The sequence below is a fragment of the Aquarana catesbeiana genome, linkage group LG09 (genome assembly GCF_042186555.1).
Source record: "Aquarana catesbeiana isolate 2022-GZ linkage group LG09, ASM4218655v1, whole genome shotgun sequence".
NCBI lineage: Eukaryota > Metazoa > Chordata > Amphibia > Anura > Ranidae > Aquarana > Aquarana catesbeiana.
The window spans coordinates 293,026,478-293,043,139 of NC_133332.1; the positions used below are offsets into that span (position 1 = coordinate 293,026,478).

Consider the following 16,662-nt stretch of genomic DNA (forward strand, 5'->3'; position numbering starts at 1 on the left):
ACTGCAACTCCCTCCTCATTGGCTTACCTTTAAACAGACTATCCCCCTTCAGTCCATCATGAATGCTGCTGCCAGACTCATCCACCTTACAAACCGCTCAGTGTCTGCTACCCCTGTCTGCCAATCCCTCCATTGGCTGCCACTCGCCCAACGAATTAAAATCAAAATACTAACAATAAGTTACAAAGCCATCCACAACTCTGCCCCCAGCTACATCACTAGCCTAGTCTCAAAATACCAACCTAATCGCCCTCTTTGTTCCTCCCAAGACCTCCTGCTCTCTAGCTCCCTCATCACCTCCTCCCATATCCGCCTCCAGGACTTCTCCCGAGCCTCGCCCATCCTCTGGAATTCCCTACCCCAATCTGTCAGACTGTCTCCAAATTTATCCACTTTTAGGCCATCCCTGAAAACTTTCCTCTTCAGAGAAGCCTATCCTGCCTCCATCTAACAACTGCACTATTTTCTCCATTAGCTCATCCCCCACAGCTATTACACTTTTGTATAACTTGACCCTCCCTCCTAGATTGTAAGCTCTAACGAGCAGGGCCCTCTGATTCCTCCTGTATTGAATTGTATTGTACTTGTACTGTCCTCCCTAATGTTGTAAAGCGCTGCGTAAACTGTTGGCGCTATATAAATCCTGTATTATAATAATAATAATAATTACAGCTGCAAGTCTTTTTGGGGACGTCTCTACCAGCTTTGCACATCTAGAGAGTGACATTTTTGCCCATTCTTCTTTGCAAAATAGCTCAAGATCTGTCAGATTGAATGGAGAGCGTCTGTGAACAGCAATTTTCAAGTCTTGCCACAGATTCTCAATTGGATTTAGGTCTGGACTTTGGTTGGACCATTCTAACACATGAATATACTTTGATCTAAACCATTCCATTGTAGCTCTGGCTGTATGTTTAGGGTCGTTGTCCTGCTGGAAGGTGAACCTCCGCCCCAGCCTCAAGTCTTTTGCAGACTCTTATGCCGCGTACACACGATCGGAATTTCGGCCCGCAAAAGACCGCCGAGAGTTTTTCATCAGAAAATGCAACCGTGTGTATGCTCCATCGGTTTTTTGCTAGCCGAATTCCAGCCAGCAAAAGATTGAGAGCATGCTCTCAATTTTTCGGTCGGGATAAGTTCCTATCTGAAAATGCGATTGTCTGTGGCAATTCCGACGCGCAAAATTCCTACGCATAATCGGAAACAATTTGACGCATGCTCGTAAGCATTGAACTTTGTTTTCCCAGCTTGTCGTAGTATTGTACGTCACTGCGTTCTTGACGGTTGTAATTTCAGCGAACTTTTGCGTGACCGTGTGTATGCAAGGCAAACTTGAGCGAAATCCCGTCGGAAAAGCTGTCATATCTTTTTCCGACGAGAAGTCCGATCGTTGGTACGCGGCATAACAGGTTTTCTTCTAAGATTGTCCTGTATTTGGCTCCATCCATCTTCCCATCAACTCTGATCAGCTTCCCTGCCCCTGCTGAAGAAAAGCCTCCCCACAACATGATGCTGCCATCACCATGTTTCACAGTGGGGATGGTGTGTTCAGAGTGATGTGCAGTGTTAGTTTTCCACCACACATAGCATTTTGCATTTAGGCCAAAAAGAACAATTTTGGTCTCATCTGACCAGAGCACCTTCTTCCACATGTTTGCCTTGTCCCCCACATGGCTTCTCGCAAACTGCAAACAGGTTTTCTTTCAACAATTACTTTCTTCTTGCCACTCTTACATAAAGGCCAGATTTGTGGAGTGCACAACTAAGGCCCCTTTCACACGGGCTTTCCGATCAGGTCTACCTGTCAGTTTTTCAGGCGGACCTGATCGGTGCCTCCATTCACTACTATGGTGCGGAGAATGTCAGCAGTGACATGTCCGCTGACACCCGCTGCTATCCAATTCGATCCTGTTCATGAAATCCAGACGGATGGTGACCCTATTTTCCATCCATCTGGAGGATGGGATCGGATGGGATCGGATCAAAACAGACAGGCGGTCCGTTTTCAATCCATCTCCCCATAGAGGAGAGCAGGACTCTGCACAGTGAGCGGAGATGGACCTGTCACCCGCCTGCTCAACGAAGATCAGCAGATTCCACTGAGCAAAGCAGGCTGCCCGTGTGAAAAGACCCTAATAGTTGTCCTGTGGACAGATTCTCCCACCTGAGCTGTGGATCTCTGCAGCTCCTCCAGAGTTACCATGGGCCTCTTGGCTGCTTCTCTGATGAATGCTCTCCTTGCCCGGCCTGTCAGTTTAGGTGGACAGCCATGTCTTGGTAGGTTTGCAGTTGTGCCATACTCTTTCCAATTTTGGATGATGGATTGAACAATGCTCCATGAGATGTTCAAAGCTTGAGATATTTTTTTACAACCTAACCCTGCTTTAACCAGTTAACAACGGTGCTATACCCGAATGATGGCTACAGCGGGGCTCGATAACTCTGGGAGGGCGTACTATGACATCCTCCCAGAATCGCGCTCCTGCATGCCCCCTGGGGTGCGCACATGGGGCTGTCCATGCCGGACACTTCCACGGATTGTGATAAAGGGCCAATGATGGAGAAATCAATGTAAACAAACTGGCGTCATGTCCAGTTCTCTCCGCTGCTCACACCGATCGTGTGAGAAGAGGAGGGAGAAACTGCAGAGTGAGGCTGCTTCAGGTACTTTTCGTATAATGCCAGTGCCCCTGTGCCAGATCAGTGCCCAGCAGTGCCCCAATCCGTGCCATATCTGTGCTGCAATCCATGCCATATTCAGTACCCAGTAGTGCCAAATCAGTGCTAAGCAGTTCCATATGAGTGCCCAATCTGCACCATATCAGTGTCCCAATCCGTGCCATATCAGTGTCCCAATCCGTGCCATATTAGTGTCCCAATCCATGCCATATCAGTGCCCAGCGGTGCCATATCAGTGCCCAGCAGTGCCCCAATTCGTGCCATATCAGTGCCCAGTAGTACCATATCAGTGCCCAGCAGTGCCCCAATCCATGCCATATCAGTGCCATATCAGTGCCCAGCAGTGCCCCAATCCATGCCATATCAGTGCCATATCAGTGCCCAGCAGTGCCCCAATCCGTGCCACATCAGTGCCCAACAGTGCAATATCAGTGCCCAGCAGTACCATATCAGTGCCATATCAGTGACTTGATATATTAGTGTTATTTTCTTATATTTGTGTTCTCCCCCTGTTGGAAGAACAACAGCAATCTGCTTATATAGTGGAACCTCGGATTATGAGCATAATCCTTTCCAGGAGTATGCTCGTAATCCAAAGTACTCGCATATCAAAAGCTAGTTTTCCCATTGAAGTCAATGGAAACGAAAATAATTTGTTCCGCATTGACTTCAATGGGACGCAATACCGCATGCGGCCAGAGGCGGGGGGAGCAAGAGAGCATCGGAAACGGCCAAAAAGACCCGAGCACACTTCGGCGGACCTCGGCAAACCTCGAAAAGACTCTGTTCACGAGCCTTTACAAAGTTTGCCGAGGTCAGCCGAACTGTCCTCGGGCCGTTCTGTGCATTTCCGAACGCCGACGATCGGCGACTTTTGGCTCTGCTCGGCGCCCCCCACCTCAGGCCAAAAGTGGTACTGCACACCGCTTTTGGCCTGAATCCTGCTTGTTTTGAGAAACGCTCGATAACCTCGTTACTCGCAAACCGAGGTTTCACTGTATATATACTGTGAACTATGTACAGTGTACATTATACCTATCTATCCAGCCTGTGGCACTGTAGTGTGTATTCTATGATACAAAGTAACCTGGGGGTTGTGACGGTTGTGATCTGATGAAACACAAGAATGAAACATCAGAGAGACTTCAAAGGTTTTTTTTGCCATGTCTTTTAATTGGAAAAAAACAACTTTATTGAAATGTAAACATGTTATACATTGGTACGTTCAGCATACATGTAGAGTTTTGTATATTGCATACTTTCAATAAACTTCATTATACAATAATCATTTTTACCACTACTGTTCATTTTATAACTATAAAGGTTTTTAAGTATGTTATGTTATTTTATTTATTTCCCTTAAAGGGGTTGTAAAGGTATAAATTTTTTTACCTTAATGCATTCTATGCATTAAGGTGAAAAAACTTTTGAAAATACCGCTGCCCCCAGCCCCCCGTTTTACTTACCTGACGCCTCGAAACTCGGCCGCTCGCTCCCGACCTCCATTCAGCCGATCAGCCTGGTCGCTGATTGGCTATAGTGGATGGATGGAAAGCAGCGCAGCCATTGGCTCGCGCTGCTGTCAATCACAGCCAATGACGCGGCGCGCCGGGGGCGGGGCCGAGTGATACAGCGAGCGGCTATAGCCGCCGGCTGTATCACAGGAGCGCGCCCGCAATAACTAACCACCATGCGAGAGAGCTCGCATTAAGGTGGTTAGTTATTGCAGGGAGGAGCTGAGACAGCCGCCGAGGGACCCCAGAAGAGCAGGTTCGGGGCCACTCTGTGCAGAACGAGCTGCACAGTGAAGGTAAGTATAACATGTTTGTTATTTAAAAAAAAAAAAAAAATTACCTTAACAACCCCTTTAAACATATCGGGTCAATTAAGTACACGCCTCACCATCTTCCATCCATCTGTCCCTTACTTTAGAGTATTTTTGTGTACATCCTCTATGCGTATAGATCAATTTCCTATATGGAAGAGTGTCATTAATTTTTTTTTTCCAAGCCTGAATTGTAGGGGGTGATGTCTGCATTCAAGATCTGGCTATCATTTTCCGTGCTATAAATAGGGTTTCATATATGAATACAGCTTGGTATTTATCAACATCCACATCAGGCAATAGGCTCAATAAACATAACTTTGGGTCTAGGACCACTGGGGAGCCCATATTGTCATGCAGAAAGCGAATTATCTGCATCCAGTAGGTTTGTAGAATAGGGCAGTCCCATATCAGATGGAAAAATGAGCCAGGGGCCCGTAAACATAGGGCACAAAGCGGGTTTCTTGTGGTTTGGAATTTAGCTAGTGTCACCGGCATCAGATATGCACGGTGTATTATGTATAGCTGCGTCAGTCTATCTGATAGTTTGGGAGAGGCGGTTTTGACCCCCTCCAGTATTTCTATCCAGTCAGGGTCTTCCATGGGATCCACATCCATTTCCCATGCTATTTTGGCCATCTGTTTAACTGCATTGGCCTTTTGGAGTCTAAGGGTATAGTAAATATTAGATATGAGTTTGGCTGGGTCTGTTCCTAAGATAGTATTGAGGACAGGGGGAGTGTTTAGAGTAATCGTACGGTTTGTGATTTGTGCTTGTATGGCGTGCCGAAGTTGCAAGTATCTAAATAGTAAATAGTCCGGGAGTGCAAGTTCCCCTTTAAGCGCTTGTCCAGTTCCGGCATATGGACATTGTGCCATAACGGGGCGTCAGAGTAGAATTGAGTCATGTTCTGTTTTTTCAGGGCTATATCCCATACCTTCTGATGGTGTGTGAGCATACCTTGATTATACCTAGAGGGTTTATTAGTCCGTGTTTCTTTTCGGAGGATTGTCTGTATAGGGGTGAACAGCGGGTGGCCTGGTTTATCACACAGTAGATTTCTGTAATGCTGTGCTTCACTTGTGTTAAAGTAGTGCATATGCGAGAGCTGTGCAGCCAAGTAATAGTCCTGCACATCAGGTAAGGCACACCCCCCCTCTGACGTGGGGTTTTTCATCACATGCCAGGCTAGTTTATGTCTGTTATGTCCCCAGACAAAGGAGTTCACAATTGTTTCCATCTGTTTAAATATTCTCAGGGGAATATAAAGAGGGGCATGCCACACCATGTACAGGATTTTAGGCAGAAGGATCATTTTTATTAAGTTTATTCTTCCCATTACACCTAATTGTAATCTAGACCAGGTTTGGGTTTTAGATTTAAGTATTGCAAATAGGGGTTCTATGTTGAGAGGGATATAATCTCCCAGATTCCTAGTCACCCTCACCCCCAGGTATTTGATCTCCGAGACTCTAGTCAAGGGGAGTTCAGGCTGGACGGCGGGTGGGGGGAATAGGTCAAGTGGGAGAATTTGGAACTTTTCCCAATTTATGCGCAAACCAGAATATCTTCCCATTTTCTCTATAATGGCCAACGCCGCCTGTAGTGACAGTCCCTGATCTGCCAGATATAATTCTGTATCATCTGCATACAGTCCTATTTTTTCCCATGCATCAGTCAGTCTTAGGCCTATAATATTTGAGTCCGCTCGTATTGCTATAGCTAATGGTTCTGCAGCCAGGGCATATACAGTAGGAACGGGGAAAGAGGGAATCCTTGCCTTGTACCCCTCTCAAGGGAGATTTGATCTGATAACCAGCTGTTTACAACAATCCATGCCTTGGGTGTCTGATACAAAATCTGCACCAATTTTATGATTTTCAGTCCAAATCCATAGCAACTGAGACATTCCCATAGATATAACCATTCGACTGAGTCAAAGGCTTTGGCCGTTTCAAGGGCTACGACCACTCTGGTGTTTCAGTTATCATGTTGGGCCTGGATGTTCATGAACAGTCTCCTAATATTCATTGTGGTGTTTTTCCCTGGCATGAACCCTGTTTGGTCTGGGTGAATAAGGGATAAAATTACTGTATTTAACCGATAAGCTAGTATTTTGGCCAATATTTTAATATCTACCGGAAGTAGGGATATAGGGCGCTATGATTCCGGGAAATGGGGGTCTTTACCTGGTTTAGGGAGAACTATAATTTGGGCTTCTTGCATGGATGAAGGGAGTTTCCCCAACTCGAAGATTGAGTGGTATAAGACTTTAAGTTTAGGGGTAAGTACTTCTGACTATGTAGCGTAGAATTCCAAAGGCAGGCCATCTAGTCCCAGTGCCTTGGACTTAGCTAATTGGGAGATCGCTGTAGATATATCCTGGGTGGTTATAGGGGAATCTAGCATTTCGATTTGATCTGCATTTAGTCTCAGAAATTGTATTGTGTGTAGATATGATCGAATTTCATCCGACGTGTATCTATTCTGCGACTTATACAGGTTACTGTAAAAGTCAAGAAATTTATCTGCCACTCGAGGTGGGGTTTGTCATCATCCTCCCGTCTGGTCCAGTCAATGAGAGCACCACTGGTGGTTTGTCATCTAAGTGGGCCAGATATGCTAATAGCTTTCCCGCCTTCTCCCCATGTTCATACACTCTTGCTTTGCAAAAGAACACCTTTTGTCTAGCCTTTTCCAAGTACAGTTGTGACATTGTGCGGGCCTGCAGTTTAACCCTACCCAGATTTTTAGCGGATGGGTGCATGTGATAGGCTTCCTCTAATTCCTGTAGTTTATCTGCTATCAGTTTTACAATCATTTTAGACGATTTTTTTAAATCTATTGATTTACATGTCAAGTACTCTACTTGCGTGTATTTTAAAAGCATCCCACCTTGAATTAAAGGACAGGGAGCTTTGACCCTCTGGGAACAAATATTGCAGTTCCCGTGCTATGGCATCATGATCCGTTAGTGTTGACAGCCAGAACGGATTTAACCTCCACACTTGTTTAGGTGCCGTCCCCAAAAGTGATGCCAGCATCCAGCATGGGGAGTGATCTGATAATGCCCTGGGTGCAAATCCTGACCCCATGATTTTTGGTAGCAGAGTTTTGGACCCCAGTATGAATTCTATCCTGACATTGTTCCGTGGCTGGTGGAGTGGCATGTGTATGCTCTCGTGTTAGGGTGCTGATATCTCCATACGTCCACCAGGGCAAACTCCTTCAACATTCGGCTTAATCTGGTTTCCCGTGACCCTATGTCCCGTGTGCCCTGCTGTATTGGGCAATCTAGGGAGGGATTCATAGTTATATTGAAGTCCCCCATCCACACAGCCGGGACCGTCGGGTACATCGCCATATATACTAGGCCAGCTGTAACGACCTCCGAGCTGTATGGAGGCGGGACATAGCATGCAAATATTAACATCGGTATTCCACCTATGCTAGCATATAGAAACACGAATCTGCCCTGCTGGTCCGACTTCAATGAGAAAAATTCGAATGGTGTGGATTTAGTTACCAGTATAGACACTCCCCTGGACTGGTTTGTGTGGGTACTGTGGTAAGTCCAACCTATCCAGGGGCGCTTCAGAGCGGACTGTAGATGTCCTGTAACATGTGTTTCCATTAGAGCTATAAGGTTAGCCTTCTGTGCCTTCAGGAGCGTAAGTGCAGCAGTGCGCTTTATTTTATCCCGCATCCCTCTCTCATTTCATGTTAAAAACGTAATCGTGGTCATTTAGCCAGTGGTATGCATACAGACGTGGACCAGCATGGCAGAGACTTAACAGTTTATAGACAACAGTGCTATAGTACTTATACCAGTGTAATTTCATGTGTGCCCTAATACACTAATTCACTAATACATCTCAAAAAACTCCCTCCCAGCTCCGCACCTCCCCAACTTGACAGCAGCATGTTGTGCCCAAAACCATTATGAAAGCAATCTTCCAGCTATAATCTCTGGCTGGAGGCACAGATCTTATTTTAGGAAATAAGTGCATAGCTTCAAATTATACCAACTTTAGGGGAAGCGATTTCTCACTGATCAGTGCGTGGTAAGTCAATAGGGGGAGAACAATGCTCCTTGGGAGACTGGTACTTTGGGTCTCTTGCTTTAGAAACTTTACATTACTTTTAACCATAGCCGTCATACCCCATACATTCAGTTCTGTGAATATCCAAGGGGATTGATGGGGCAAAAAGCAAATATCCAGGGGAAGTCAGGGAGTTGAATATCAAAGAGGTGAAGGTATGCATAAGGCCTGTCTGCTGGATCAGTGGCAACCAGAGGATATGTCGTAGGTGCCATTCCCAAATGTGCACGACTTGCAGTGTATGAGGAAGTCCTGGGCCCTATCCCCCTGCACATTCCCGCTCCCCCGCCATTTGGTAGTTCTGGGTACATGTAGGTACCTACAGGGATGTGTAATTAACACATAGGAGCTTGCAGGGGGGGCAGGGGGAGGCACAAAAAGGCTGTATGACAGGGGCATACTCACTGGATTCAGTCTGTGCATCTCTTAGGCTGGTCTCTCCCTCCGATCGAGCCAGGCTGCAGCTGCTGCTGGATTTCCAAAGAACTGTGCTCGCCTGTCTTCCTGCACTCTGAGCCTTGCTGGGAATAGCATGGCGTACTTGAGATGTAGCACATGAAGGCGACGCTTCACATCCTGGAACTGGGATCTTCTTTTCTGCACTTCGTTAGAGAAGTCAGGGAAGACTGCCACATGACCGTTGCCCACCTGAATGTTGCCTTTATCCCTCGTCAGCCGCATGATCTTGTCCCGATCTCTAGAATTCAGGAATTTGGCTATAGAGGTTCGAGGAGGTGTCCCAGCTGGTGGTGGTTTTGCCGGTATACTGTGCGCTCTCTCTACTGCAAACATGACACAGCAAGCCTCTCTGCCGTAGGTCGTTATAAGGAGATTTTCCAGGTATTCGGCCGGGTCTTTAAGTTCTGCTCTTTTAGGCAGGCCTATAAAACGGAGATTACAGCGGCGTAATCTGTTCTCCATTTCGTCCTTGTGTGCATGAAGCTGGTGTATCTGCCTCCTGCATGTCTTCCGTGGTGTGCTGCAAAGGGTGTATAATGTCCTCCGCTACACCAATACGGGTTTCTGTCTCTGTGACCCTGTCCTTTAGTTTGGATAGGTCTTGTCGAAGCAGAGAGATGTCGATTTTCACCTCATCTATTTTGGCTGTAAGTGTGCCCTGCAGTGTATCAATGGCATCCAGCACTTTCGCTGTGTCTGTAGCGTGGCGCTCTTCGTCCAGGCATGTGTCTGCGCCATCTTTAGCCTGTTGGTCTTTGTCCGTGCGGCGGTATTTAGCCAGTTTATCTGCCGGATCCACAGCTTTTTTTTGGCAGCGACATGTTCCCCCTTAGTCCCCTGTGCTCAGGGAAGTCTTTGTGGGTCTGTGTAGGTCCGGAGATTCGCTCAGTATGTCAGGCAAAATAAACGGCAAGAGCAGCTCCCTTCACCCATGTCTTACTCCATTGCTCTCCAGGCCACGCCCCCTTTTTTGCCATTTTTAGCAACAAATTCCAAAGCAAACCAGGTCTAATACGCACTGACAATGCAGGAGAATACCTAAGCAAAGAAGTGGCCTCATACCTGAAGAGTCAAGGACTAGTACACCAGACAACCACACCATACACTCCTGAACAAAACGGTTAGCAGAAAGGAAAAATCTCACTCTTATAGAAATGGCCAGATGCATGTTGTCGGATGCCAACTTACCTCACAAGTACAGGCTACCCTCAAGAGCTGTTAAAAGTTCTCCAATCGAAATGTGGTATGGATCAAAACCTAACATAGGGCACATCAGAGTCTTTGCATGTAAAGCATATGGCTATATTCCAAGTGAAAAACAGGTGGAGAACAGAGCCATAGAGGGCATTCTAGAAGGCTACAGCAAGAAAACTAAGGGTTACAGAATCCTACAACCAAAGACTGATAAAGTGACAATAATCTGTAGTGTTTATTTTGATGAGAGCCCATCACCAGAAACACTGATCCCTGAAAGATGTGAAGTGAATATGCCAAGCACACCAGAAGAAAAGGTCTAGCGGACAAGAGTGTAAATAAGACCGCACTTAGGATAGGTGTGCGTAGGTCTGCTGCCTCCCCTAATGAGACTCCCCTAAGGGAACTCTAAATGATGAGTAACAGAAAAATGGGGAATTTGGCGCTACCTATTGGCAAAAAATGGCACTAATATCAATACTAACAATAACCTAGGTGGGGAATCTAAGGGTGGCCTGAGTGCTACACTGAAGCTGTGTTTACACCACTCATACACAATAAGAGTACCCCTACCTCAAATACAATCACTATGCTATATATATAAACAGATGGTTTGTATCCTACAGGTGGGTAATGACATTGCATCTTGCATACATGCATAGTATATAAGTGTATCAAAAAATACTACACCAAATCCCACCAGGTAGTCACACGCCTCAAGTATATAGCAATTAAATTTGAGTGTGTCAGGTGTGTGTAATTAACTAAAATCATTCACAAACAACCAAATACGTGTCCAATGTGCTATGCGTGATAACCTGAAACCTTCCTTATTATTGAATCCTTCTACTGTCAGGATGTGAAGATATGTGAAAAGATTTGTTAAAGTAAGTTAATAAAAGATAAATGAAATACAATAATGTGTCATATGTATACGTGAAAAGTGACCACAATCAAGAGTGTATGAATAAATTAAGATTGAAATAAAAGTTCATATATGACAGTCCATGGGGTGTGCATCTGATGCTTCTCGGATATAACACATAAAAATATATATATATATGTTAGGTGACTTGAGTGCTCGCAGTATCCTCAGGTGACTTCCGTGCTCCCCCACAAGGGTCCGAACTCAACGGCTCCAGTCACCCCACTGGGGCAGTGCGCATGTAGATACACTCAGTGTGTCCAATCCTCCACCAGGGCTGTCAGTAAGGTTCCAGAAAAATCAGATGCCAGCATAGCCTTTTACCGAATTCCTCATACAAAAAAGCATAAAGGAACTTCCATGGTGTAGTAAAACTAAGTTTTAAGAGGAGCCTAGGACGTGTACTGTTGTATGACACATTGTATCGAACAGCAGCGGCTTGTCTCACAAGCCTCGTCCACAGCGGCTGACTGCGATCTGCCTGCCTGCATGCCTTAACCTAACCGGGCGCACGTGAGTTCATCACTGTGCTGTTTGCTTGTGTACTTTCATTTAGTTTCATTGCAATGATCCATTTCTTTGTTTATCTTCTATAAATCATCTGGTACTGAGAATCTATTAGCAACACTATTGCGGCTGAGGTGGGAAGTATCCAATGTCGTGAATAACAAGCACTACAGAAATTAAATCGCCTCACTATATTGAGGAATGAACTGCTGTGTTAATCATCAATTTTATCCCATGGACTAAACCACCTTCGCTTATTGATCTATGTATAATCGCATTTAATTGGCACTTTATATGTATTTATATATCTCACTGGCACTTAATAAGTTGTTATTTATTTATATATTTATTTCTCCATAATATTGTCACTGAGTGCATATTGTTCACTACGGGTATCTAAAAGCATCAAGTAATTATTAAGGAGCCTGAACACATATTTACACTGGCCAGTAATTTATTTTGGAGCGATTTTGCACAATTTCCAACAAATTCTATTCTTATTAATTTATTTATTTATATTCAGTGATTTTGCACATTCTTATATACATTTCATCACATTTGGTCTTTGCACAATTCCTACAGATACATATTGACTGAACGGTTAATTAGAGCGCATCAATTTATATTTTATTTTATTTTAAAACCCCAATACTATCCCTCCCTATATCCCCAAGAGTAACTCTCCCTGTAAACCCCAATACTATCCCTCCCTATGTAGTGATGTGAACTGTATCCAGATAGTTTTGCACCTTCCAGTGTTTTGAATATTGTTGGCCCCGTGATTATTCTACAGCCAGTGACCTCATACCTGTGCGCCAGCAGAGTGAGTTATGGGGCGTATAGTCCTTCTGGAATCTGCTGTTATATATTCCCATACTCTAAGACTACAAATCCCAGGGACTTTTGTTGTGGCCTGAAGGTTGCTGGGAGGGTTTATAAAAGTAGCTTATGAAGTCCAGGCATGCTCTCTTCCTGCTGGGCCTGACGTAAGGCGGAAAAAAATTAGGTTTACAAATATGTTATTCTTGCCTGCTCTCTATAATAGTTTTGCATAGAGCAGCCGCAATCCTCCCCTTCTTGGGTTCCCTTCTGGTGCTCCTGACTCTTCCCCCTTGCCCAGTGCACCCCATAGAAAGCCACTTGCTATGCGGTCCATTGAAGCACAGAGCATGGCTCGGCCCCACCCCCTGCTATCTGCTCACTGGCTGTGATTGGCTCCCACTGCTGCCTCTCTGTCCAGTGAGGAGAGAGAGAGCTACTGCTCTCAGGAACAGTGCTGGATCAAGATCGAGCTCAGGTAAGTATGTGGAGGGGCTGGGGGGAGCTGCATATAGATTCTTTCCTCCCACACTCAAAAGACATTCCATGCGTTGGTGGTGCAGTGGTGAGCATAGCTGCTTATCCAGCAGCTGACCCGGGTTCAATTCCTGGCCAACGCAATTGCCAAGATGGCTGCCTCGACTGCTAACTGCTTTGTGTCCCCAGGGAGAAATCTGCTGTACAAATTGAATGCTGATGGAATAAAATTTAAACCAAAAGGTCGTATTTATTTTGTTAAGCACTTTTGAATGATATATTTTTTTGCACTAGGATATGATTGTTTTGTTTTCTCATTTTCAGCCAGTACGTGGAGCACTTGGCTCCTTTTCAGGTATTTTCTAGGCTATACTTAGCAACTTGGATGAAAAAAAGCCAGCTGTTTACTATACAGCTCAACAGCTCTCTTTAACACTAACCATTCATGTAATCCTAACACTAACCCCCCCTGTAACCCCAATACTATCCCTCCCTATATCCCCAATAATAACCCCCCTGTAACCCCAATACTATCCCTTATTATATCCCCAAGAATAAACCTCCCTGTAACCCCAATACTAACCCTCCCTATATTCCCAAGAATAACCCCCTCTGTAACCCCAATACTATCCCTTCCTATATCCCCAAGAATAACCTTCCCTGTAACCCCAATACTATTGTTATGACTAATTTCTGATTGGGACTCTAAAACAAAAGTTAATACTGCAGCTGCAGGAACAGATTTACAGGGCTCAATCACTATGTTTAAAATGTCTGTTCAGTGTCAAAATTTATTATTACATGTTATTTTATATATAGATAAGAAAGGGGTGGTGTGAGATGTTACCAAAAACCAACAAATAGAAATATGTTATTAAAAGCTAACAAATAGAAATATATTATTAAAAGCTAGTGAATAGAACAATTGCAAAAGTAAAACCTTGAGAAGGGAGGGGGGAGTAGAGAGCTTTTAGTAGGATATGTGTCTATGTGTTAGGTGAAGGTTACAGAACATTATTCAACAGTGAGAACAAAATGGAGTCTCTTGTGCTTAAATGAACAGTACAGTGAATGCCCATGTCATTTCCCTCTTTTTGTTTATTTTACACCATTCTTCTCCGCGTTACATTCAGCCGATTGCTGGTAACTCCTGTTACATTGGCGCAGAGAGACGGCGTCCTGTTCAGCCCTCTCCTAGCTTTCTCACAATAATGGATTCATCAGGGCTGATGGTACATTTGTTGGTACAGCGGGTAGTCACACAGAGGCATAGCCTGATGAGGAAGTAAATAACAAATATGAGAAGTAGGAACATCACAATGTAAGCACCTAGTTTCTGTAACCATGTTGCTATGCCATATAAAAAGTCACCAAAACTTCCTAATCCCTGAAAGGGGTTCTATCCATCTTTAGCAATATCTCTGGCCTTATTCTGTAGTTCTCTTATCTTAGCAAGATGTCCTTTAATAATGTCCTCAATATCAGAAATGTATATACAACAGTCAGTGTGAAATACCTTACACATCCCACCTTGAGCTGCAGTGAGATAATTTAGCGTTAATCTGTGCTCTAATGCCCCGTACACACGGTCGGACTTTGTTCGGACATTCCGACAACAAAATCCTAGGATTTTTTCCGACGGATGTTGGCTCAAACTTGTCTTGCATACACACGGTCACACAAAGTTGTCGGAAAATCCGATCGTTCTAAACGCGGTGACGTAAAACACGTACGTCGGGCAGTGGCCAATAGCTTTCATCTATTTATTCTGAGCATGCGTGGCACTTTGTCCGTTGGATTTGTGTACACACGATCGGAATTTCCGACAACGGATTTTGTTGTCGGAAAATTTTATCTCCTGCTCTCCAACTTTGTGTGTCGGAAAATCCGATGGAAAATGTCAGATGGAGCCCACACACGGTCGGAATTTCCGACAACACGCTCCGATCGGACATTTTCCATCGGAAAATCCGACAGTGTGTACGGGGCATAATACTACTTTTTTAAGCTGAGCCATTTCTTCACTTAATAATCCTATATCAGTGCTAGTAAGGGTAATAATCTCATCTACAATTCTAGTGTAATTATTTATTCTTTTCATTGCTTCAATTCCCCATCCTGTCCAGCAAGGGAACCATGACCATGCCATGTCACCTTCAGTGAACAGCTCTCTTTTGAACACTAAAGGGTATTCTGGACTTTGATCTGGTCGTACTGTATCTTTGGGAACAGCCAAAGTAGGTGCTAACTTCCCAATATAACATGTACCTGTAACATTAGTAGGAAACCAGGCGTAAGCTTTATTTCCACATATATAATATAACCCTCTACTTATGGACGGTATGCCTGCTCCTAAAAAACTGGAAGCAATAACATGGAATCTCAGGTAACCGATATTTTCACATATTGGGAACTGTGAGCAATTTGTACTATAAAGGGTTGTAATTTTTGCTCCGATGCAATCTGAATTGCCCAACCGTGTACATTTCTGTAATGTAATGTTTAAACAAATCTGTGGAGTGTCTATCTGTTTTGAAACCATCAAAGTTACTGATCTTTGCTTATTAGCTGTGGAGATGATGTATGAGCCATTTATTCTGGTCCTGTTTAGATCAGTGAATTTGAGAAGCATTGCTATCATGGGTATTGTTCCTGTTTGGGGATGTAAGTGAGAACACACCCAGCAGTTACTAGCGTTGCTATGGGTTGCATACAATTTTAACATTTGGATAAAAGGGTTATTTTTCCATGTCTCAGTTCTCACAAACAACAAAAAGAAAAGAAAGATCATCATCATTTTTTCAAAGGATATCATCACTTCAGGATTTTCTTGCAGTGACTGGCGTGAATCCAGGTGGGCTTTCCTTCCAACTTGACAACGGAACCGGTTGTCATAAGCACCAAATGTGGTCTGTCAAATTTTGGTTCTAGTGGCTTTCTGACGTGTCGCTTGACCACCACCCAGTCACCTGGTTGGATTCTGAGTATACCTGAAAAAGAATCTGGGTCGGGGATAGATTTATAAACACCTTCATGTATTTTATTCAATGTTCTTTGCAAAATCTGAACATATTCTAACAGACTAGAGTGAAAAGCCTGCAACTGTCGGGGAAAATATAGCCCTGTTTTGGGTGGCCCTCCAAATAAAATCTCATAGGGGGACATTCCATATGGTTGTTTAGGGGTAGTTCATACAGAATATAGGGCTAATGGCAAAGCTTCCACCCATCCTTTTCCTGTATCTGCTTTAATTTTTGCACATCTGTTTTTCAAAATTCCATCAAGTCTCTTAACTTTACCACTACTTTGTGGATGATAAGGTGTATGGAAAGCTTGCTGTATGTGAAGGGCTTCCGTTACCTCTTTCATTACTTCCCCAATAAAACGGGTTCCTCTGTCACTCTGAATAGTTTAGGAACTCCATATCTACAAACTATTTCATTCAAAATTTTCTTTGCTGTTGTTTTTGCATTTGCTTTAGCTACCGGCCAGCACTCGGGCCAACCTGAGAACATGTCAACACACACTAAAGCGAACTCATAGGTGCCTATTCTGGGCATCTGAATGTAGTCTATTTGAATTCTTTGGAAAGGGAAATCTGGCTTAGGAGAATGCTTTTGGGGAGCATGGACAGGCCTCCCGCCATTGTACAGAGCACAAGTGAGACATGAAG

The 16,662-nt window shown here is 44.3% G+C and overlaps 1 non-coding gene across 1 annotated transcript; it reads left to right on the top strand.

Moving 5' to 3' along the window:
• Positions 1 to 13,060: 13,060 nt before the first annotated feature.
• On the top strand, positions 13,061 to 13,132 carry TRNAD-AUC (transfer RNA aspartic acid (anticodon AUC)). The gene has a single exon. It is a non-coding gene; the product is annotated as a tRNA-Asp (tRNA).
• The last annotated feature ends 3,530 nt before the right edge of the window (positions 13,133 to 16,662 follow it).